At 40.1% G+C, this 25,561-nt stretch overlaps 1 long non-coding RNA gene across 2 annotated transcripts in view; it reads left to right on the forward strand.

Annotated features, from left to right (window-relative positions):
- Nucleotides 1–2,018: 2,018 nt before the first annotated feature.
- Nucleotides 2,019–25,561, forward strand: part of LOC134336537 (uncharacterized) — a 34,943-nt gene continuing 11,400 nt past the window's right edge. Inside the window, exon 1 of one of the 2 annotated variants that reach the window (XR_010015822.1) lies at nt 2,019–2,243. This is a non-coding gene — a long non-coding RNA (uncharacterized LOC134336537). Of the gene's footprint in view, nt 2,244–12,876; nt 13,023–25,561 lie in introns of those variants that run through there. The other variant, XR_010015823.1, reaches the window with a different exon arrangement.

The following is a 25,561-nucleotide window of genomic DNA, read 5'->3' on the forward strand; positions in this document are numbered from 1 at the left end:
ATACTGTATAACTCCCTCTCATTCTACCCACTGAAACTTGAAGTAAGCTCAATTTAATGCCAGGCATTGATTGAATCATGTAAATTAACCCTTAGCAGAAGCAAGTGCCAGATGTTTCAGTGAGGGTTGATGGGGCTATGAATTACAAGGATATAAGGAGATGGAATGACAGTGGTGGAGCAACAAACAAGATTCTGGAAGAAGTCAGTGGATCAGGCAGCATCTGCAGAAGGAATGGACCTTTGATGTTTCAGGGTGAGAATTGCTCTACTCAGAACTGACATGGGCCTGACAGAATGGACAATCATCTTCTGCCTGACAAAATTTAGAGTAAAATTCTGTGTCATCGTATATGGCAGCTTTAGGTAACACTCCCTGACCATGGCTCTGTTGGCTCTTAGTTGTTGTCTGACTCCTTCAGTTAGCAGTTTATTCAGTTATTTCCTTTTTTGCAGTTTGGGAGACCTTTCTGAGCACAAACTGGTCACTATATTTCCCTGCATTAGCCTGGGTAATGGTTTTTACTCATTTGTGGCTCATTAAATGTGTTTATATTTTGGCCCAATATTGAGCTAGGTGACCTATTGAAAACTGGTACCTCTGCACAACTTATCAATCTATCACCTCCGCTACTAACTTTCACCCCCGCTACTAACTTTCACCCTGCTCTCAAATTCACACGGACTATTAAAAATTAGCAACTTGGTGAACCTTTCATTTCAAAATCATGAGGGAATGTTTTCCATTTTAGTGCAGCTCACACAGCTTCAATAGCCACTACAATACCACTAAGACCAATAAGATGTGGGCCTACATCGTAAGGAATCATTTCCATTGCATCAATCGTCGATGTTGAAAAGGCTGCCTTAGAGATGAGCAAATGTGAGGCCTGAGATGGGACATGTCTATTCAGAGTGTGTAGCCACAACTCCCTCCGGTGCTACCCCTACCCACCCCACAGACAATCATCGTCATTCATCCTATCATCTGCCTCGAGTGCCCCCTTACCATAGTCAGTCACAGGACTTGTAAATCTGCAAGGACCACACACAGCATGTTAGTACAGTACTGACCACAATGAGACCCAGCAATGATATTTTTCAATGTAAGGAATGGTCCCAAATCGAGACAGACACTTGCACTGGTCTAAACAGCATCATCCCAGATGAGACTCTTTAATGGTGTTGGCTTGCCTACTCTCTCTGTAGTGTGTTCCTTGTTCCACAAGGAGCTAAAAGTTTTGCTTGTAGACTGTATAATCAGAATCTAATTGCTACTTTCAGTGCAATTCATCAATGCTGATCAAACTGCCTTCCTGAACTTCTTCCATTTGCCTGCATTTGGCCTATAAATCTTTCCCATCCATGTACATTTCCATCTCATCCCCATTAAATCTTTCCCTTCTCTCTTTAAGTCTAGGTCCTCTATATTTCGACTGGCCTACTTTAGAAAAAAAATACTGTCACCATCTACTTATCCATTCTCCTCATAACTTTATAAACTTCAATAAGGTCACCACACTGCTCCTTTGCTCCACAGGAAACAACCCTATCCTGTCCAGTGCTCTCTTTGTAACTCAAGACAACTTTTCCATCAGATCACAAGTATTTTTTTAATGCAGATACTGGAAATCTAAAATAAAAACAGAAAATACAATGCAGCCTAACTTGAGGAAGAGTGCTTTATCTTCCATCTGAACATGATGAAGCCTTCTGGACTTAATAGAACAGACAGGTCCAGGGCAGCATGGTTTCATAGCAGTTAACACAATGCTTTATAGTGCTAGCTGTAAGATTGGAATTCGATTCTGTTACATACCTTGTGGGTATCTTGTGACTGTCTTATGACCATGATGTAATTGAGTATCTTGTGAGCATGATGTAATGGTCTTGTGAGGGTGGGGCGATGTAATTTTCCTGCCAGTGTGAGGTCACGTGATGACATGATCTCAACAGGTATATAACAGGAAACCCCTGTTGTTTAGTTCGTTATGCTGCGTATTCGTCTCATGACGCAGTTTCGTTTTAAAGTGGAGTTTTACTTTCGATTGCAAGTCTAGTATTGGAGAGTGAAGACCTTGCTAAAGTACAGGAACCAAGAAGGAGTGAGTAAAGTTGGTGTCGTTCGGCAGTTTCATTAAGGATCGACCTTATTGAATCTTCGTTGAGAAATAGTGACCTGCATCTGAGATAACCCCTGTAAGATCAGGAAGGTTTTTTGCAGTGTTCATTCGCCAGGAAAAGGTCAGTTCCCTTAAGCTGTTTTATTTCCTTCATTGTGAATCCTTTGGACAGAATCAGCAGTAACGTCACGTCTTCGAAGAAATCCATTTCCAGAGAAGTCTCTCCTTATTGACTGTGTAAATCACTTGGCCTTTCGAATTTACCACTTTAAGAACTGTTCCAGAGTTGCCGTATAGCAGTTAACTTCCGGTTAAGTTAGTAGTTTGAATTGTTCTTGCTATTGTTGAGCAGAGTTTACTAAATGTTTATGCTCATTTTTTAAAACCTGACTCAATTCTATAGTCATTGTTTCTGGTCACGTGACAATACCCACTGTCTTTAAGGAGTTTGTACATTCTTCTCATGACCGCGTGGGTTTCTCCTGGGTGCTCTGGTTTCCTCCTACATTCCAAAGACACATAGTTAGGGTTAATGAGTTGTCAGCATGCTATCTTGGCACCAGCAGCGTGGTGACACTTGCGAGCTGCCAAGCACGATCCTCACTGATTTCATTTGATGCAAACTGTATGTTTCAATGTAGATAAATAAAGCTAATCTTTAAAGCATCTGTAAGGCACAGAATAGGTCTTCCAGCCCACGATATTGTGCCAACATACATAAACCTACTCCACAATCGCACTAACCCTTCCCTTCTACATAGCCCATAACTCTCCACTTATCATACATCCATGTGACTATATGAGGATCTTTCAAATGTCCCTGTAGTGTGAACCTCCACCACCGCCACTGGCAGTGTGTTCCAAGCATGTACCACTCTCTGTGTAAAATAACTTGGATTCTCACCTAAACATTGCTCCAGTCAAGTCAAACAGAAATTGCTGGTATTGGCGATCGCTACACTAGGAAAAGGGAGCTGTCTGTCCTCTGGTAATCCTGGACACTTCTATGAACTTGTCTCTCAAACTCTGTTGCTACAATGAGAAAAGCTCCAGCTTAATACTGAATTCAACAAAATCAGTTAACAATTGTGATATCAGTACTAGTTGTCGCAGTTGACCTTTCGAGATATTTCTCAGCAGATATCAGAATACAGCAGTCCCTGAGGATAGAGGTCAGGCGGCAGGCACTGAGGATGAAGACCAGTGATTGTTGAGGTTAAAGATTGAGGGCGGCAGGCGCTGAGGACGGGAGATGGTGACTCCAGAGGTTGGCCAGTCCCGGAATTGGAGATCAGTGCGGGGCAAGTCTGGATGTCCGAGGTTGGTCAGCCGGTGTGTATTTCAGACTCCAGTAATCCCTGAGGTCAGAGGTCGGGTTGACAGGCTCTGCGGATGAAGGCCTGCAATTCTTGAGGTCAAGGACTGTGATCGATGAGCCTCAAAGACCAGGGTCAGTGATCTGCAAAGGGTGGCGGGGTGATAGGAAGGGTTTGATTTCCTCTTGTGTTGCCTATTTGGACATGCTATATTGGCATCAGAAGCATGGCAACATTTGCCGGCTGCCCCCAGCTCATCTTTATTAACACAAATGATGAATTTACTCAATGTACATGTGGCTAATAGATCTAATCCATCCTAATCTATTATCATCTAATCTTTCTTGTTTTAAGTTGACATCATTATCAAAACAAAGATTTCAGTCCTGATGAAGTGTCTCAGCCCAAAACATCAACTGTTTACTCTTTTCTATAGATGCTGCCTGATCTGCTGAGTTCCTCCAGCATTTTATGTGTATTGTTTTGAATTTCAAGCATCTGTAGACTTTCTTCTGTTTAAAGTGTTTCTCTGTACCTTTGTGCATGTGACAGTAATAAGCCAATTTACTCACTAGTTTATTTTATTTTATTTATTTTTATTTATTTATTGTACTTCCCTAATTTCTCCTCAACAGTGTAGATTGCTAGGCCATTTCAGAGAGCAATTAAAAATGAAACACGTTTGTGTGTCTCGCTTTATGGATAGCAAATTTCCTCCATGAACCAAAAAGGTTTATATGACTATTCAGCCATTTCAGTCACCATAGCTACTCCTAGCTTACTTTTGTAGGGTCTAGATTTATTCAGTTGCTTAATATTAAAAGCCCCAGTTTGAGTTTCTGTACACTAAGACCACTATCCCCTCTAAGCTGCATGGATGCAGGGCTGCACAGTAACTAAACTATTCCTGTGCATATAGTCTTTGTTGTTGTGCAGCTGGAACTTCATTTTTTTATAAATTTAATTTAAAGTACTGCACAGTTTTCAGGCCGTGTGAAAAGTTCCCTGCTCAGAACAATGATTGGTCCGTGCAGCTGTAAAAAAAAAATGGAGGAAATGTTAACTGAGATACTAAGTTGCCACAGTAAATGGACAAAAACATTAAGAGTGGCATGTTTCTGTCCAAACATAAATGAAAATTACTCTGAATAATCTTTCTACTACTGAATATTTAGTGCTGAGATCTTCTTTTAGAAAATCTCTCCTCAGACGATTTAGTTTTGTCAATGCTGGTTATCTTTCTCCACATCATTTCAATTCCTGTTTTGTACCTGAGATTCTTAATCTCAAAGTAAGAGCTTCTTGGATCTTAACGGTTAAGGCACCACATTATAGCTTAACCGGCTCATAGATATCACACCTGCCCTATAGAGTGTGGCATGCCAGATTAGAACAGTGTCACTCTAAAGATTTCAAAGACTTGGTGGGCAAAAATTATTAAGGTGAAGAGCTGGTTTTGTTCTTTTACCCCTGAATGCAAAATTTTGGCAAATTACCTCAAATGTCAATTTTTACAGAAGGAATCAAAATCAGAATCATAATTAGATTTCATATCACTGACATATTTCATAAAATTTGTTGTTTTACTGTAGAAATGCGGTGCAAAATGTAAGAACACTATAAATTACAATAAGAAATATATGTTCAAAAATTAAATAAGTAGTGCAAAAACAAAGTGAAGTAGTGAGGTAATGCTCATGGGTTCATTGTCCTTTCAGAAATCTGGTGGTGGAGGGGAAGAAACTGTTCCTAAAATGTTGAGTGTATATCTTCAGATTCCTGTACGTCCTCTCTGATGGTAGTAATAAGGTGAGAGCACATCCTGGCTGTTGGGGGTCCTTAATGATGGATGCTCATCCTGTTGTGTCACATTGAACATATCCGCCAATCTATCCAGGAGCAACATTACCTTAACACCTATTCCTATATCTGAAAAAAAAAACATACAGGTTGCTGGAGCTATTCGCCAGGTTGAGAATCTGGGCTTACTGATGAAAGGTGATCAACTTGAAACAAGGACTCTGTTTCTCTCTCCACAGATGCTGTCTGATTTGTTAAATATTTCTATTAGTTTCTGTTTGCACCCCTCCACACCCCCGACCATCACTACTTTATCATTTTCTGTCAGTCACCATATATACAGACACTCTTGTGCTGTGGTAAACCATATATATATAGGTTGTAACTGGGTTACCTGTCTGGACCTGCCTGGACACGCCCCTCTGCTGACTGCTCCTGTGGCTGCTCCCACAGAGCCCTATATAAAGGCGATTGTGCCACTGCTCCTCCCTCAGTCCAGGACAGATACTCAGCAAGGATGTTGGTCCATTTACTGTTAATAAAAGCATTTCAGTATTTACTCTACTTCCAGTCTTTTGGAGTAATTGATAGTGTATCATGTGTCTAGTGCCTCTTTATGGACATATGTATAATCATAATATAAGCTATCTTATGTATTTATATCTATTTTGCATTTATTATTATTATTATTATTATTATGTTCTTTATCTTATTGTGTTTTTTGACGCTGCATCATGTTCGGAGTAACAATTATTTCATTCTCCTGTACACTCGTGTACAGGAAATGACGTTAAACAATCTTGAATCTTGTTTCAGACTTCCAGCACGTGTGTTTTTTCAAAAATTCTATTTCCTGTATTAATATTCCAAACAAGCATCTAAAGAGTTGTGCTACATTAATGATAATACTACTGCTAAATAAACTCAACTATTAGAACAGCTTACAGACACCAGAGTTGTAAGTGAAGAATAGAAAGTAATGTCAGTAAGTGTACAGAATAATTAAGTAGGTATGCACAAACCGACCAATGGAACAAGCACAATTTAGAATTAGAACAAGAGCATATTTTGAAGCCCTATTCCCCAGCCTTTGTGTGAGGTTTGAGCTTGTAACACTGGGCTTGTAATAAGGCTAAACTGCTTTTGATTATTTCTATGCTCTAATATACTGGCATAAGCTATAGTGATGTCTACACTTTGGTAAAAACATTGTCAACCAAGGAGGAAAAATCCTTCACTGAGTGTAGGGAATAAAATTAAGTTGAGAAGCTGATCCATCAACTATTACTTTCTCTCTGGTTTGACTTACATTGTGGGTGTAAAATATTAATAGTCACATTATGAGTCTCCTGGCCTGTCGAACAAAGAGGATGTAGTGAGTTATAAATTAAATCAGTCATCATTTAATCTGAGGTCAGACAGTATTTTATGAGCCAAGCTGAAATACGAGTCCACCTTGAACTTTACATCATATTATTTTGAGTGATGAGATTTAGTTCTATTCTATTGAACTGGTTATTGTTTTATTGACAACTGGAAAGCATGTGGGTTCTGGTGAACTACGTATACAGTGTAGTGATTTCAAGTGTTTTGATGTTTGTTTTTAGATTAAAATAAGTTTTCTTGGCAATTTATTTTTGGGTGGGGAGGTTTATTAAAATGGTTTCAAAGGGAGGGTGGTCAGAATTATTGGAAAATATCGGCACCATAGTCAGACTGAGCTTCCTCTGGCTTTATAACAGCTATGAATTTGTTGATATTTTTGGCAATGGTTTGAAATCCCATTTTCTGATTTAGAAAAAAGAGGGTAGCAGGCGTCAGCCCAAGGCACACTCTGCTCACCGCCTGCCAGCTGCAAGTGGTCTCAGGTGACAGCTCACAACTCTCGCAGAAGCACAAAGCCCCTCCAATTGGTTCTCTGCTGTATTTTCCCATTTTTTTCCCCTCTGTGTGCAGTGGCTGACTTTTTTAATTGCTTTAATCTGTACAAACATTTATAAAGATGGTGGTGGCAACACTAATTACTTGCATATTAGGAATGATTTCTTTGCTATAATGAAAACAAATTGAATGGTAAAAGCCCTGATTTTTGGATTGCTAATAGCCAGGGAGGGGAGGAGTTCCTTAACATTACAGAAAAATTTTGGTGGGTTTATTTATTTAGTCTGTGGGTGAGAGTAAGGTATTTTACCATTGCAAATTTGTCGTTTTATTTTGTGATTTATAGTGTTTAGCTTGTACCTTGTCATGGAGACCCTTCTTAAATTGGTTTCAGGAGTTTTTTTTATCAATTTGAAATTTGCACTGATCAAGTGTAATGATATGGTATGCAAGCCCTATTAATGCTGCACCTTCTCTTGACTCCATGTGACTGGCTATCCTTGCATTTGGACAGTAAATTCTTTTATAAGATGTTCATATGTACTCAGGCATATCAACAGTATCTTTAAACCTTGAGTACCGGTTTCTTTTTGCAGTTTAGCATAATGTATGGGAGCAATCTTAAACCAGAAATGCTTGGAACATTGTTTTCCTGTTAGCTGTCGATATTGAAAATCATGGAGCATAATAGAAGAACTATTTCAGTGTAGGGAGCAATATGATTGAGTTCCATCATCATTCTTCCAAGTTGTACACCACAGCAACAAAATTAGAAGAGTGTGCTATCAAAATAAATGTATTCTCAAAGTATGTACAGTATATGTCACCAGATATTACCTTGAAATTCATTTTCTTGCGGGCATTCAGAGTAGGACAAAGAAATGCAATAGAATCAATGAAAAACTACACACAAACAAAGTCTGCCAAACAACCAATGTGCAACAGGAGAAAAACTGTACAAATACAAGCCAACAAATAAATAAATAAATATTATTGAGAGCATAACTTGTTGAAATCATCCTTAAAAGAGGCTCCAAAGTTTCTGGAATCAGTTCAGTAAAGTTACACATGGTGGTTCGACAGCCTGATGGTTGAAGCTAATAACTGAATGCCTTTTATGCTCGCCTTGCATGACAGAAGTATCACTTTAAATAATGTCATAAACATCCTGGCAAAGAAAAAAGATGCTTTTCTAAGTCATGCGATGCAGCGGTATAAAAGTTTACACAAACTAGCTATTTGGTTCAACTAGTTCATGCTGCACTCAAGCCAACTCCCAGCGCACTCCAGCTAAATCCTCTCTTTTATTATCCCTCTTATGCCTGTCCATACTCCCTTTAAGCGCAGCTATAATATTCACTTCTAAGTTGGATAGGAAAGCCTTGGTACCATCACAAGAATTTGCAATTTCGTTAATTCAAGGCATTTCTCCATTTTAATTAATTAAGAGAAATGATAACATTTCATTTAATAAAATCTTGAACAAGCCCAGGTTCATGTGTTAGCTTTATCAAAATTAATTTATGGTAAGACTTACATCCTTTATTGCCTAACCTTTTTTTAAAACCTATTTAGAGAAGAAGTTGAGGTTGATTATCAATAGATATAACGGCTGCACAATTGAAGTACTTAATTGGCAAATGTTATAGAAACCATCTAGCCTTTTGTCCAACTGAAATATAACTGTGAAAGCCAGAAATACTCACTATGTCAGGCAGCACATTTAGAGAGGGAGAAACATTCAGGCTGATGATTTTAAGTTAGAACTAATTAATCAGGGCATAATTTCTAATAGAAGGTCAATGTCCTGATAGGTTAACTTAATTTCTCTCTCCACACATGCTGGTCAACCTGTTGAGAATGTTCAGCATTTTCTATTTTATTTCATATTTGTGGTATTCATATGCAGTATTCCGCTTCTGGTTTACTTCAATTGATTTGCACTAATACCCATTTGGCAACATGAAAATCTTCCCCACAGCTTCTTAAGAACTTATATTTGTAAATCATCTCTTTAAAAAGTTGGCGAACATATATACCTTGTCAGAACTTTATAGCACCAGTTATGTAATGTGCTTATTCTGTCTGTGCTTGTTGTAAAAAAAAACCTGTGATTGTTGGCTACCATCTTTGTACGTCAATTCATATTTTATTCTTTAACCCCTCCACGTCCAGAACTAAATGTAATGGCACAGAGGAATTTAATGGTTATTTTATTGAGATTTCCTTTCCAGCTAGACCAAGAACATCCTCTGAATCAATTTCTTAAGCAGCCAGAAATGCTGTTGTATATTTTGGAACAAAGGTTGTTAAGAATTGTCTGTAAGGAAGCACTGTGTGCACTTGATAATCTGAGACTTTACTGAATAGTTTTGGTCATCCTTCAAACAGAGAGTCTGTCTGTCTAACAGCTGACCCAATTCATAACAGCAGGGAACTAGATGCCAATGGAAATGAGTACTCAAGTTAAAAGGGTCTGCTGTATAAGGATCTGCAATCTATAGTTGTAATTATGAAATGTACTATTGGTTTAACTTCCTCCCATTTCCACGCAAGAACATGAACACCTTTCTGTAAAGGAGCTCGGAGAGCTTTCAGAAGGCAGATACTTAAACAAAGACAGCTCCAAGCTTCATGGATATAGAATCACAAGAACTGAGGGTGTCCACCTCATCATGCAATTACTGGTCCTTTCAAAATGCTAGCTGGCTATCTCCCGTCTCAGAATTTTCCCCATGTCCTACAATTTCTTTCAATGCTCAATCTTTAACCTTGCTCTTTTTCAGAAGTAATTTCTGAATATTTTATGATTTAGCTGGCACGCAGTGCAAATCATATCGATTGACCATCTGAATATAAAGAACATTTATACTCAACCTGCCTCAGATTTTTTTTTTTGATTTCCCAACTTCCTTCAGCCCATGTGCTAAAGTCGCTGAGTTCTCTGACACTGGAATATGACAGACCCGGCCCATGCACCATGATCAAGTCCGGTACCAGCCTGGTGACTGAACAAACCTTTGGTCATTCCCAACCCTGATACCACAGCATCAAGACCCATCCATAGAATGCAGTAGTCTGTGACTGACCACCAGGTCATAGGTCCACCTACACTGCTGGTGCCTCTACTTTATTTGAGTTTGAGGAGATTCAGTATGCTATCAAAGAACCTTGCAAATTTCCACAGATATACAGTGAAGAGCATTCTTACTGGTTGCATTACTGCCTGGTATAGCGGCTCCCTTGTGCAGGGCTATAAAAAGTTGTAAATTAAGCCAGCTCCAACAGAGACACAACCCTCCCCACCATCATTGACATCTTCAAGAGTTGCAGCATTCATTATTACAGACCTCCACTATCCAGGACATGCCCTCTCTCATTTCTACCATCAGTGAGGAGGTTCAGGAGCCTGAAGACCCACAGTCAGTGCTTTAGGAACAGTGTCTCCCCTCTACGACCAGTTTTCTGAATGGTCCATGAATCCATGAGCACTTGCTCTGTAGTCCTCTTTAGCACTATTTATTTAATTTTTTTGCAACCCTATTTTAATTTTTATGTCTTGCACTGTACTGCTTCCACAAAACAACAAATCTGATGATATGTGTCCGTGATAATAACACAGATTCTGATTCTAATGGTCTCCTGAGAGTTTATACTACTTCCAAATATCTCTGATGGTTACATTTAGAAATAGTTGAAAACAAAGCAAATAAACAAATTAAATAAAAACTTTCAGTAAGAAATAGTAAATTAACTTTAAAACACTAGTAACTAATGTAAGGGGTTAATTAAAATTAAGTAACTAAGAAAATGATCCATTTGGGGTGTCAAGAGTCTGCAGATGCTGGTGTTTGGAACAACAAGCAATCTAGAGCACAAGGTATTCGAGCATACGAGGTAGCACAATGCGGTGCTTTGGTAGTGTAGCAGTTAGGGCAATGCTATTACAGCACGGGGTGTCAGAGTCCAGACTTTAATTCTGACATCCTCTATAAGGAAGTTTGTACGTTCTTCCCTTGTGCACATGGATTTCCTCCAGTGCCCCGATTCCCTCCCACAGTCCAAAGGCATACCTTTATTAGCTGAATTGGTCATTGTAAATTGTCCTGTGATCAGATTAGGGTTGAATTCGTGGGTTGCTGGGTGGCGCGGGGTTGTTGCGGCAGAAGGGCCTGCTCCGTGCTGTATCTCAAAAGAAAATAAAATTAAATTAGGCCTTTCGTGTCGGCTCTGCTGATTTGTTAACCCCTCTCAATCCCAATCCCCTGGCATCTCTGCGTAACCCTTGACGCCCTTACTAATCAAGAACCCGTCAACCTCAGCTTTAAATATAACCAATGACTTGGCCTCCGCAGTTGTCTGTGGTAACGAATTCCACAGATTCACCACCATCTGGCTCAAGAAACAAAGTGGTAATTGTTATTAAATAATGCAAGTAGGAGGTTGGATCTGTGTGTTTCAAACATAAAATGCATTGCACACGTTTTTGCTGCAGTACATAGGTGCTCAAGCCCAGAACTCTATAGCTAGCCCACAGGTCTCTAAGGACCACTGCCTAGCCATCTGCTGAATCTGGCCCCATACCTCCCATTTACTCAATTATGATCCTTCATGTGCAGTTCCTTCTCAGTTATATTTTTAAATATTTAACAGGGGTCAGACTATTTTTGCAGCCCGCTAATGAATAGGTGCCTGCTTCTATTCATGTCAGAGGGATTGAATTTCAAGAGTATGTGTGCAAAAGATGAATGCAATATCATTGCTTAAAATTATCACCCAAGGAAAATTTAGACCATGGTTCTTTCTGTACTGGTGAGATATCTCCAATGCTCAGAAAGCTCATCAGTGGAGAAAAAAGGGAGAGCTCGATCCTAAGATTACTATAAATACATACAGGAAAATTAAACTCTGTCTACCATGTACTGTATGCATACTTTGATAATACACTTACTTTAAATGTGAAAGGTCAAAGAATGCAGTTAATCCAAAACATGAATTTGAGGGGACACTTGTGAAGGAGTTTACACGATGGTTATTAGCTATTCCAGATTTAAAATGATTGAGAAACTCTCCTTGTTGAGATCACCAGGAATACATTCTCCCTCTTATATCCTTTGTTGCTTGCTTGTCCCTTTCAAACCAAGAAGTAGGATTTACCATGAATGAATAAAGGAATTTAAATAAGGGATTATACAAAAAAAATTGGAGAATATTTTAATGAGTGGGTGCACAGAGACTTAAGAGATTGAAAGTTGAAAGAATTTTTATTTTATAAAACCTCCTCAGGTCTCTAATCTGCAAATGTATTAGAGAAGGAGTGTGAGGGATCATTTAGCACACGGTATTTAAAGAGCAGAATAAATTTCAGGCAATTCAAATACAGTGCGGAGATTTTATTAGGAGCCAGGAGTGCTTTCGTAGTTAAGTTCTATGGAGTTAAGTTTTACTATGGAGTCCCAGTGCTGAAGACGAGGAAAGCCAGTGATTCATGCTAGGCACTAGAATAATAATAACAGCGGCACGCATCATCAGTGTTTCGTAACCTGGGAGTGAATCAGCAGACCATTTGACTGTGAGTGGGATCCCTAGATTCACAAATGACTAAATTTCAACACATGTACCGCTTCCAGAATTAGTCACTGAGGTGGGATCTGGAACAGGAACACTGGCTGACGTTCCTAACCCAAACCCTAACTATACTTACTGGCACACAGTGAAATGTCAGCTTATTCGCTGCTGACTGCGATGTAACTTGGCAGTCCTTTGGTCTGATCACATACAAGGGCAAGAAGGGAGAGCAGAAGAATATAGGACCTTAATGTGGGTGGAACCTCACAGGGAACGAGGTGTGATCCCGGCCTCTGGTACTGTCCGTGTGGAGTTTGCACCTTCCCTGGGATTCTGTGAGTTTACTTATGGTTCTTTGGTTTCCTTCCTGATTGCAAAGACATACTGGTTGGTATGGATGTTGAGCAGTGTTGGAAGCTGATGGTCATGTGAGAGAGAAAAGGTCACAGGGAAATGAGGTTTAGATTGTGTTGAAAAATAACATATAATTAATGGGGCAAATGGCCTCCTTCTGTATTGTAAGGAAATACAAGTAACTATCTGGAATTAATCCATAGGAACTTGAGAACACTTCAGTAGAAAATCCATTGATAGACATCTTCATGTCATACCATGCGGCATGGTAACAGGCCTATTGGCCCATTGAATCCATGATGACCTACACAGAAAGACCAGAACACCATAAGACATAGGAGCAGAATTAAGCTATTCATCCCATTGAGTTTGATCCTAGTGAAGAACCTATCAATCATCACTTTAAATATATTCAATCACTTGGCCTTCACAGCTATCTGTAGTAATGAATTCCACCACCCTCTGGCTCTACAAGTTCCTCCTCATCTCCGTTATAAAGGGATAACCCTGTATTCTGAGGCTGCGTCCTGTAGTCCTAGACTTCCTAACTAATGGAAACATCCTCTCCACGTTGACTCTTTCTAGGCATTTCAATATTCGGTAGGTTTCAGTGAGATCCACTCTCCCTTATTCTTCGAAATTCCAGCAAGTACAGACCCAGAGCCATCAAAAATTTTTCATACATTAACACTTTCATTCCTGTGGTCATTCTCGTAAATCTCCTCTGGACCCTCTCCAATGCCAATGCATCCTTTCTTAGATATGGGGCATAAACTAAGTAAGAAAGATAAGGAGCACCCTTTACACTAAATCCTACATTAATTCCATTTTATACTCCCCTCCAATTTCTATCACTAGGAATAATTAACAGCAAATGATTAATTGATCAACTTGCATGTCTTTGGCACTTTGGAGGAAATGGAGGAGAAGATGCACAATGTCACAGAGAGAGAACAGGAAAACACACAGTCAGCACCAGAAAAAACAAAAGAAAATCTGCAGATGCTGGAAATCCAAGCAACACACACACAATGCTGAAGCATTTTGTGTGAGACAGCACCAGAAGTTAGGATCAAATCCAAGAAACTGAAGACAGCAGCTCTGTTGGCTAGGTCACCGTCTCAACAAATTTTAATTCCATTGATGCATCTCCAGGGTTGAGAAAGTGAAGAGGTAGTTGGACAGCCGGGTGGTTTGACACAATGGGTGTTTCTCTGTTTGGCAGTCAGTGGTGAGTGGGGTGCTGCAGGGGTCAGTGCTGGGCCCGCAGCTGTTTACCATATATATTGATGATTTGGAAGAGGGGACAGAGTGTAGCATAGCAAAATTTGCTGATGACACTAAACTGAGTGAAAAAGCAAATTGTACAGAGGATGTGGAGAGTCTGCAGAGGAATATAGATAGGTTAAGTGAGTGGGCCAAGGTCTGGCAGATGGAATACAATGCTGGTAAATGTGAGATCATGCACTTTGGAAGGAATAATAGAAGAGCAGATTATTATTTAAATTGTGAAAGATTACAGCATGCTGTTGTGCAGAGGGACTTGGGAGTGCATGTGCATGAATTGTAAAAAGTTGACTTGCAGATACAACAGGTTATTAAGAAGGCAAATGGAATGTTGGCCTTCATTGCCAGAGGGATTGAATTCAAGAGCAGTGGGTTCATGCTGCAATTATACAGGGTACTGGTGAGGCTGCACCTGGAGTACTGTGTGCAGTTCTGGTCTCCGTACTTGAGGAAGGATATACCGGCTTTGGAGGCAGTGCAGAGGAGGTTCACCAGGTTGATTCCAGGGATGAAGGGATTAACCTATGAGGAGAGATTGAGTTGCCTGGGACTATACTGTCCAGAGTTCAGAAGAATGAGAGGGTAATCTTATAGAAACTTACAAAATCTTAAAAGGGATAGATAAGATAGAAGTGGGAAAGTTGTTTACATTGGTAGGTGAGACTAGAACTAGGGGACATTGCCTCAAGATTCAGGGGAGAAGATTTAGGATGATGAGGAGAAACTGCTTTTCCCAGAGAGTGGTGAAGCTGTGGAATTCTCTGCCCAGGAAAGCAGTTGAGGCTTCTTCTCTAAATATATTTAAGAACCAGTTAGATAGGTTTAGTAAGGGAATTAAGGGTTATGGGGAAAAGGCAGGTAGATGGAGCTGAGTTTACAGGCAGATCAGCCATGATCTTATTGCATGGTGGGGCAGGCTCGATGGGCGGATGGCCTACTCCTGCTCCTATTTCTTATGTTCTTATGACAAAGAAATGGCATATTCTTCACTAGAATTTGGAATACTGAATCCTTGGTAGTTCTGCAGTCTGTGTGGGAGATGGGTAGGCAGCTGGGGGGACATTGACTGAAACATTTACATTTCAGCACCCCTGACGGACAGAAATGGAAATCAAATCATTGATCATTTACTCTGTAAGGTGATTGCACTAACCACCATGTTATTGTACCAAAGTTTTGTGATTTTGATATAACTGGATAGCCTGCTAGACATTTTTGGAGGATACAGAGGAGTATGCATATTGATTATGGTGCTAGAAGTGCACAAGAAGACCCCTTTACCTCTTCACAAAATTCACAATATCTACCATGAAGGAGGCCCATTGGAATGCCATGATGTACAAATTTGTTTCCAAGTCACAAAGTGTCCTGACTTGGAAATACAAAAGAAATTTCAGAGGCTGTCAGACTTGAGCAACACACACAAAATGCTGGAGGAACACATCAAGTTGGTCTGACAGCACGGTAGGATGGTGGTCTCTCGTGCTTTACGGTGCCAACGATCACCGCTCAAGCTTTAACCCCCAACACCGTCTGTAAGAAGTTTGCATGTTCTTCCTGTGACTGCGTGGGTTTCCTCTAGGTGCTCTGGTTTCCTCCCACGTTACAAAGATGTAGAGCTTATCAATAGGGATGGTAGGTCATGCTATGTTGGCACCGGAAGCCTGGTGACACCTGGGGGCTGCCCTTGGCACATCCTCGGACAATGTTGACCATTGACACAAAAGACTCGCTTCACTGTATGTTTCTATGTTTCGATCTAACTGTGACTAATAAAGCTAAACTTAGCTTAGGTCAAGCAGCATCTGTGAATGGGAGTAACTAGTCAATGTTTCAGCACTGGAAAGGAAGGGGGCAGAAGCCGGAATAAGAAGGTGGGCAGAGAGGAAGGAGTACAAACTGGCAGGTGACAGGTGAGACAAGGTGAAGGGGAAGGTGGGTGGGTGATGGAGGGAGTGATAAAGTAAGAAGCCGGGAGGTAATAGGTGAAAGAGGTAAAGGGCTGAGGAAAGAATCTAATAGGACAGAACAGTGGACCATGAAACTTTGGACCATGACTTGTAAATAGACCTGTGTACTTTCACTGACTTGGGTGTAAATTTTAGAACCATCTTCCCAGCAGCTCAGTGGAAGCACCTTCACCAGAAGGAGTTAGTCATTTAGGAAGCCAGCTGACTACAACCATCTCAAGGGCACATAGGGGTGGGTAAAAAGTCTGGCTGTACTCACCTTCTGGGATAAGGACAATTGACTTCCCCTCCTCTCTAATGACAGGTTAAAATTAAAGATCATTTAAAGATTCAAGCTTAATAATCACGTGCATATAGGGAGCTGACTGCAAGTGTCACCACACATTCCCATGCCAACATAGCATACCCACAATGCTCTGCAGAACAACACAGAACACAACAGGCAACGAAACAACATAGCAAAATAAGCTCCTTTCCTCCCTCCCACATACACTGTCCTTTAACCATAGGACTGGCCTCCAGCAGATTCAGAATTGAACTCGAGTCTGCAGACATTGACTTTGACTTTCCCAAAGGATTAATATGTCATAATCAATATTAGTGGCAGCAGCTTTTATTTTAGACATATTTAAATGAGTGAATTTAAATTCTCCAGCTGCAGTGGTGCGATTGGTGCAACTCAACATCTTCCAGTCAGCATGAACCTAGTTACCTGTCCAGCAACTGACCACGAGTTAGTGACCAGAAGGATACTACTGGAAATAAATTTGTCTTCTTTTTGCCTAATTTAGCACGTTTTCTATCCCCCAGCTGGCCTTGAGGTAAATTATTTACTGAGCTAAAACAGTGGGATAATTAACGATGCCAGTATGCAAAACCTTGATAGAAAGTTAGATCCCAAAGTAGTTCTGGTTATTAGGCTGGCACACTGTTCTGGAATGGGTTGAACAATAATCCATTCACACCAAATAAGAATGCTATATTGCTTCTTTCAATAGCAATATTGTGTTCAGAGATACAGCACAGTAAACAGGCCCTTCCAGACAAATGAGTCTGTGTCACCCATTCACAACTTACCCATACATTTTAGAATGTGGGAGAATTCCAGAGCACCTGGAGGAAATCCATATGGTCATGGGGAGAATGTACAAACTTCTTAAAGGTAGTGGTGGAAAAGATCCCGGGTCACTGGCATTACAATAACATTACGCTAACTGGTATGCTACTATGTCATCCCAAAATTAATTTTTCAAAAACGCAACTGTGTTATCAATACCAACCAACAGTGATGTGGGAGTATTATTGATAAGAATGTCCCTCCTCGGAGATGAGCAGAGTGCGCGGCCTCTCCGGTGAAATGGTATCATATTTGTAAGCCGTGCACAATTCTGATTTGATGGAGACAGACGTGAGAAGCACGGAGGAACATCTGGAGAAGCTTCTGAAATGCTTGCTTCGCTGCCACTGCTACTGTGCGATCAAGAATCTCCGAAGGGGAAGGCCCCAAATCCTCGGCTTTGCCTGTTGCTGGTGGCCGGGGCTGGGGTCGAAGGGCTCGGCAGAGATGGTGCTCGGTGCTCAGTGTCGGAGGGTTGGTCGGAGGCTCGAAGTTTTCGGACGGACACAGGATCAGACTGTGGTCGGGTGCTTCCAGGATGCTGCATCGGCAAGTTTGCGGTGCTAGAAGCTCATGGCATGGAGAGTTTTTCTTCCTTCTACCGTCTGTGTGAGATGATGGGACATTCAAGAGACTTTGAGACTTTTTTTTTACTGTGCCCATGGTCTGTTCTTCATCAAATTATGGTATTGCTTGCACTGTTGTAACTATATGTTATAATTATGTGCTTTTTGTCAGTTTTTCAGTCTTGGTCTGTCTTGTGTTTCTGTGATATCACACTGGAGGAACATTGTATCATTTCTTAATGCATGCATTACTAAATGACAATAAAAGAGGAATGTTTGTACTCATAATATAATCTAATCTAATTTCCAATTAATTAAATTATTTCAATTCAAGTTTTGCAATCTCCATAATAGGGGATTCAAACTCCGGCCTCGAAGTCAAGCCAGATGCTTAGACACTAGTTCTGTAACATAACCAAAAACATACAGTTGGAAGCTACAGTAGATGAAAGCTGGTTTAATTGTTTCACTGTTGACCAAACTTTGTCTTTAGGGGTATTGTGATCATGGTCATCATTTCTGTCTATGAAGGACCCTGTGTTCAATGTCCTCAGAAAAGCTGACATGTCAGCTCATTCAGACGTCAAGTGCTGAGCAATGTAACCCAACCAACTGAGGAGTATCAAAAAGCAATTGTGATTGAACTTAAATTAGTGAGGAAATGGACTAGGCCCAGGAATGGAAGATGCCTTGCTGAGTTCTTCTGCTTTATCTTTTTTTTCCTTCCGGAAATTTCAATGTGCTGGGAGTAAAGTAAGCTCAGATCTAACAGAAACTTGAGCTCATGTCAATCTGTGCATGGAAATCCATCTCTGGATCATTAGGATCTCTTCTGGGAAAGGTACAACCTTTACAAAAGGGATGGGTTGCACCTAAATCCAAGGGAGACTAATATCCTTGTGGGAAGGTTTGCTAGAGCAGGTCAGGGGGAATTAAATGAATTTGGCAGGTGGATGGGAACTGGAGTGATAGGGCTAAGGAACAGAGGCAATGTGCAGTGATACTGCAAACAAGGAGAGGCTGATGATAGGGCAAAATTGCAGCGAATAGGATGAGTTGCAATATAAAAGGGGAACAAGATCAAAAAGGGTGAAGAATACCCTTTTGGTATTGAAGGACTGAAGGTGTTATGTTTGAACGCACGTTGTGTATGGAATAAGGTAGATGAACTTGTAGCATAGAGATTGGCAGGTATGATGTGGGCATCACCGAATCATGGCTGAAAGAACATTATAGCTGGGAGCCTAATGTCCTAGGATACACGTTGTTTCAAAAAGACAGGCAGGTAGACAAGGGGATGGGGTGTCTCTGTTAATACAAAGTGAAATTAAATCATTGGAAAGAGCTGACATAGGATCAGAAGGTGTAGAATTGTTGAGGATAAGGCTAATAAACTACAAGGATAAAAAGACCCTGGTGGGAGTTATATATGGACCACCAAACAATCATAAAGATATGGTCTACAAATTACAATGGGAAATGGAAAATGCATGTCAAAAAGGTAATTTTATAATAGTGGATTTCAATGTGCAGATAGATTGGGACAATTAGGTTGGTGCTGGATCCCAAGAGGGGGAGTTTGCAGAATGCCTCCAAGATGGCTTTCTTAGAGCAGCTTGTGGGTGAGCTGACTAGGATTCAACGATTCTGGATTGAGCGTAGTGTAAAGAACCAGAATTGATTAACAAGATTAAGGTAAAGGAATCCTTAGGGACCAGTGACCATAATATGATATAACTCACCCAGTATTTTGAAAGGGAAAGCTAAATTCAGAGGTATCAGTATTACAATAAGGAGAATTATGAGGCATGAGAGAGGTCTTGACCAAATTTGATTGGAAGGAAACACTAGCAGGGATGACAACAGAGCAGCAATAGTTGGAATTTCTGGGAGCAATTTGGAAGACACATGATAGATACATCCCAAAGAAGAAGAAATATTCTAAAGGCAGGATTCTGCAACCACGACTGTCAAGAGAAGTCAAAACCAACATAAAAGTCTAAGAGAGGGCATATAATAGAACAAAAAGCAATGGGAAGTTAAAGGATTGGAAATCTTTTGAATTCCAACAGAAGGCAACTAATAAAGATCATAAAAATGGAGAAGATCGAATACAAAGGAATGTAAAATTGCAAATGTCACTCTGTCTTCAAGAAGGGAAAGAGCCTGAAGAAAGGAAATTATAGGCCAGTTAGTCTGACCTCAGTGGCTAGAATGATGTTAGAGTCAATTGTTAAGGGGTTTTGGGGTACTTAGAGGCACATGATAAAATAAGTTAGAGTCAGCATGGTTTCCTTAAGGGAAAATCTTGCTTGACAAATCTATTGGAATTCATTGAAGAAATAACTAGCATGATAGACAAAAGAGAATAGATTGATGTTATATACTTGGATTTTCAGAAGGCATTTGACAAGGTGCCACACATGAGGCTGCTTAACAAGTTAAGTGTCCATGGTATAATGGGATATATACTAGCATGAATAGAGCTTTGGTTAATTAGCAGGAGGCAAGGAGTAGGACCTCTTATTTTTATATTATATGTCAATGATGTGGATGACAAAATTGATGGCTTTGTGGCCATGTTCGCAGACAACGCAAAGATGATGGAGGGACAGGTTGCATTGAGGAAGCAGAGAGGCTACAGAAGGACTTAGACAGATTAGGAGGATGGGCAAAGAGGTGGAAGATGGAATACAGCGTTTGGAAGTGTATGATCATGCATTTTGTTAGAAGAAATAAAAGCATAGTCTATTTTCTAAATGGAGTGATATGGGGAGAAGGCAGGAGATTGGAGCTGAGAGAGAAATTGATCAGCCATGATGAAATGGTGGAGCAGTCTTGATGGGCCGAAAGGCCTGAATCTGCTCCTATATCTTTTGGTCTCCTGGTCTTATTAGATTCTCTTCCATGTTTAATTTTGCAGAAAGCTCATATCAGAGGAGATTTTTTACCTCCATGTTCCCTATTCTAACAATGCTTTGAATTTAAATGATCTTTACCTGAGTCACTGGTGATGAATAAAAGTTTATACATCAGTGCACCCTTACCTTGTATATATCGGCATAAAGCTTTCCAAGCATGTTAGGAGCAAGAGGTTGTGGTAATATTTAGGTATGCTATTAAAAAATAAAACAATGTAAATAGCATGACAGACAGCATTTATAGGCAGAGAAAGTATGAAATGAGGCCATGATGTCCAGCATCAGAATAGCTAAAACTTGACATGTTTGATTGGTTTGGATGAAACCTTCAATCTAACTTGATTCAAGCTTGAAACAAGGAACTTAAAAAGCCATTATCACCACACTGGAAGACAGACAAAGATCCCTGAAAAGAATCACCAACTCAAATTCCAGATTGTATCAGAAATTTAGCTAGGTCTGTACTTTTGATTGAGACATATCAAAAGGTTTGAGTGGAAAATATTATTCAGACCTCAGAGGGGAGCTGGTTTTCCATTGCTAATGGTCCTAGCAACATGACTTTATTTCATTTCAATCTACCAAATTGGGGAGGAAATTATTGTTATTCTTACAACACTGTGTGAGTTCATTTACTCTGGCTGCCAAGCCATAACTCTGACCTTCTGATGTATAGGGCACTGAAATGCATGTCAATTGTATTGCTCCTATTTAATCATTGAATAATATGGAAATAGTTTCAAACTAAATGCTGCTATCAAATATGCAGAGGAGTCATACTCATCCGGGTATTATTAACACGTCAAGGACTTGCAGTCTTCAGAAACACTGAGCTGCTCTAATATATGTGATCTATATAATTCTTGCAATAACACCAAAAGTTTTTAAAAATGTACCTTTTGTGGCAAGAAGCTTACCAGCATCAAGCTAAATGATTTTTTTTAGAGTGCAGATTGACATGGAAATTAGAATACCATACAATATTTAATTATGTTATGTAGTATATCTACTGTCATGTTAAGTTCCATAATGAGATTTTGATTTTGCATGGTGGTGTAGAACAATAGGTTTATAGACTGTCTTCCTCGTGATAATGTTTTCTTTTCATTGTAGTTCAGGCTATTGATAGTATTGAACATTGTAATCATTATAAACACAAGAGATTCTGCAGATGCTGGAAGTTTACAGTAACACACATAAAACTTAGCAGGTCAGGCAACATCTATGGAGAGGAATACACCGTCAACATTTTAGGCCGAGGTTCTTCATCAGGACTGGTGAACATTACTGTAAACATTAAAGGTTTACAGATTCCTTTTAAAACAATCTTTTGATATGCTTTCCGTTAGGAAATCATATACTGGAGATCCTTTGCATAATAACATTATGTTCATCTAGAAACTAGTTAGGTAATGACACTACTATTTGTGCAGCTTCTAGTTTCTGCTGAATTACGTGAGTTCAGCCAGAATTGCAAATGTCCATTATATACAGTTCCGGTACCTATGGGACAAGACAAGAATATTGACACAGCATCTGATCTTGATAGTTATCTGTGAATCCAACTGGAAACAAAGTGAACATCAGTACTAAATTTGGGAAACAGAATTTCACTCATCTAGAATTCTATCATTTTTGCTTACTTTTCATGGTCTTATTCAACCTAATTATCATCCAACAACCTACTTTCTAATACTCTTTCATTTGCTCACACTTATTGCAGTGTTTCAAATCTCTGCTTGACTTACTCTCATTTGTTTCTATCTATCATTTCAAAGCAGAGGAAGTGGAAATATTCCCCAAGGGTGCAGAATATTTGAGCCCCTGATCTTTGATTTTATTGACCACAGATTCCTTCATGAAAACCAGTTACTTTGGGAGCAAATATCGGGTGAGATACATGTATATTTGGATTTTCAGAAGGCCTTTGACAAGATGCCACACATGAGGCTACTTAACAAGATAAGAGCCCATGGAATTACGGGAAAGTTGCATACGTGGATAGAGTGTTGGCTGATTGGCAGAAAACAGAGAGTGGGAATAAAGGGATCCTATTCTGGTTGGCTGCCAGTTACCAGTGGTGTTCCACTGGGGTCAGTATTGGGGCGTTTCTTTTTACATTGTACATCAACGATTTGGATTATGGAATAGATGGCTTTGTGGCTAAGTTTGCTGATGATACGAAGATAGGTGGAGGGGCCGGTAGTGCTGAGGAAACGGAGAGTCTGCAGAGAGACTTGGATAGATTGGAAGAATGGACAAAGAAGTGGCAAATGAAATGCAATGTTGGAAAGTGTATGGTTATGCACTTTGGCAGACGAAATAAACGGGCAGACTATTATTTAATTGGGGAAAGAATTCAAAGTTCTGAGATGCAATGGGACTTGGGAGTCCTCGTACAGGATACCCTTAAGGTTAACCTCCAGGTTGAGTCGGTGGTGAAGAAGGCAAATGCAATTTTGGCATTCATTTCTAGAGGAATAGAGTATAGGAGCAGGGATGTGATGTTGAGGCTCTATAAGACGCTGGTGAGACCTCACTTGGAGTACTGTGGGCAGGTTTGGTCTCCTTATTTAAGAAAGGATGTGCTGACGTTCGAGAGGGTTCAGAGAAGATTCACTAGAATGATTCTGGGAATGAGAGGGTTAACATATGAGGAACGTTTGTCTGCTCTTGGACTGTATTCCTTGGAGTTTAGAAGAATGAGGGGAGACCTCAGAGAAACAGTTCGAATGTTGAAAGGCCTGGACAGAGTGGATGTGGCAAAGTTGTTTCCCATGATGGGGGAGTCTGCTACGAGAGGGCATGATTTAAGGATTGAAGGGCTCCCATTCAGAACAGAAATGCGAAGAAATTGTTTTAGCTAGAGGGTGGTGAATCTATGGAATTTGTTGCCACGGGCAGCAGTGGAGGCCAAATCATTGAGTGTATTTAAAGCAGAGATTAATAGGTATCTGAGTAGCCAGGGCATCAAAGGTTATGGTGAGAAGGGGGGGGAGTGGGACTAAATGGGAGAATGGATCAGCTCATGATAAAATGGCGGAGCAGACTCGATGGGCCGAATGGCCGACTTCTGCTCCTTTGTCTTATGGTCTTATGGTCTTATGCAGGAACATCATTATTTGCAGTGTCATATGACGTGAATGATTACAGTCTTTGACAATAATTGTTCTTGGCAATTTTTTCTACAGAAGTGGTTTGCCATTGCCTTCTTCTGGGTAGTGTCTTTACAAGACGAATGACCCCAGCCAGTATCAATATGCTTCAGAGATAAGTGTAGGATAAGTGTTCTGCTATGATATGATCTATTTTACTTCATTACCTAAGGTCAAGTACCATACTGATTTTCGGACTTGAGTGAAGAATTCAGTATACTCAGCTCTATGGCAACACGCAACCAAGCAATGACGAATGATCAGTAGCCAGCCAATTTTCCTTAAATTCAACAATTCACCTGATGCTAGAACCGAATCAATTTTGAACGTGTCTAGAATTCCATGAAGGAAATCTCAGCAGGAGATATCAGAATCAAGCAAGGAATGCCAAAAAAAAGTTGCGAAAAACCAGAATAGAGCTTTCAATTACCCTTGCTTTTGAAGTTTGCAGTTCAGTGCCTTGTAAAATGCAAAGACAGAAAGTTTTCCAACACCGTGGTTACTGCACGGAAAGACATGATGACATCGTAGTTCTCACCCCCTGAACTGCAGCGATTCTAGCCTGAGATGGAAGTGTCCAGGTCATCATATCAAGGGGAACAAAAATGTAACAACGCTGTCAAAGTAGCTGTACACCTTACAGAAGCAAACTGTCTTTAACATAATGGGTTCCCTTCAAATAAACACAGAAGGATTTACACCAGTGTTATTTCTGCCTTAAATTGAGCTGTGAATATGAATTGGGTTGGCTGTGTAGTGTTTGAATTTGAAGTGCTGGAACGATGACATCTTGGCAGCTCATTACTGAATCCATGCGGAGGAAGAGTCCATCAAACTGGGAGTGGACGATTTTTACTTGTTCTGACTGAATGATCCCCACCTTCCTACAAGTGTAATATTCATATAGACCCTCACCTTTGCTTCTGTATTCTGAGTTTGTTTAAATCTGTCATTTAAGCAGCAAAGCTTTTGCCAGAGGCTGCAGGATATTGAATCCTGTGAGCATAGATTTTCTACTGCTCTTAGTGTCCATGCTGAATATGTTAAGTTCCTTTGATCACCCATCTTTCAGTTAGCCCTGGCAGACTTTGTAATGCATCCAAGTCATTTTCTATTTCTGTTGAAAGGTCTTTGTTGATCCCTTCACACATTTGATAAGATAAATCCCTAACTGCGACCATACAGCACAAAAGATTCCCTGTGATTATTCCACCTTACCTGGGGATGTAGGAAAATCCAGTCTTCTCTCCTTTCGCTTGAAGGCTGTTGCCAATGAGTGAAATTTGGCACAGGATGCATGTGTTAAAATTAGTTAAAACTCGAAGGCTGCCAGACCAAAAGCTATTAGAGGGGCTCTTGTAACAAATTGGGCCAAATATCAATATAATTTTCTTTTTATTCTGGGAGATTACAGATGTGATGGTTAGGTGGGAGGGTTCTCTGTTAGTGCACTTGTGCCTGAAGGCTGTCTGAATTAGTATGTGTTTGAAAGCCAATTTTCCAT

Source organism: Mobula hypostoma, chromosome 22 (genome assembly GCF_963921235.1).
Source record: "Mobula hypostoma chromosome 22, sMobHyp1.1, whole genome shotgun sequence".
In the NCBI taxonomy this organism is placed as follows: domain Eukaryota; kingdom Metazoa; phylum Chordata; class Chondrichthyes; order Myliobatiformes; family Myliobatidae; genus Mobula; species Mobula hypostoma.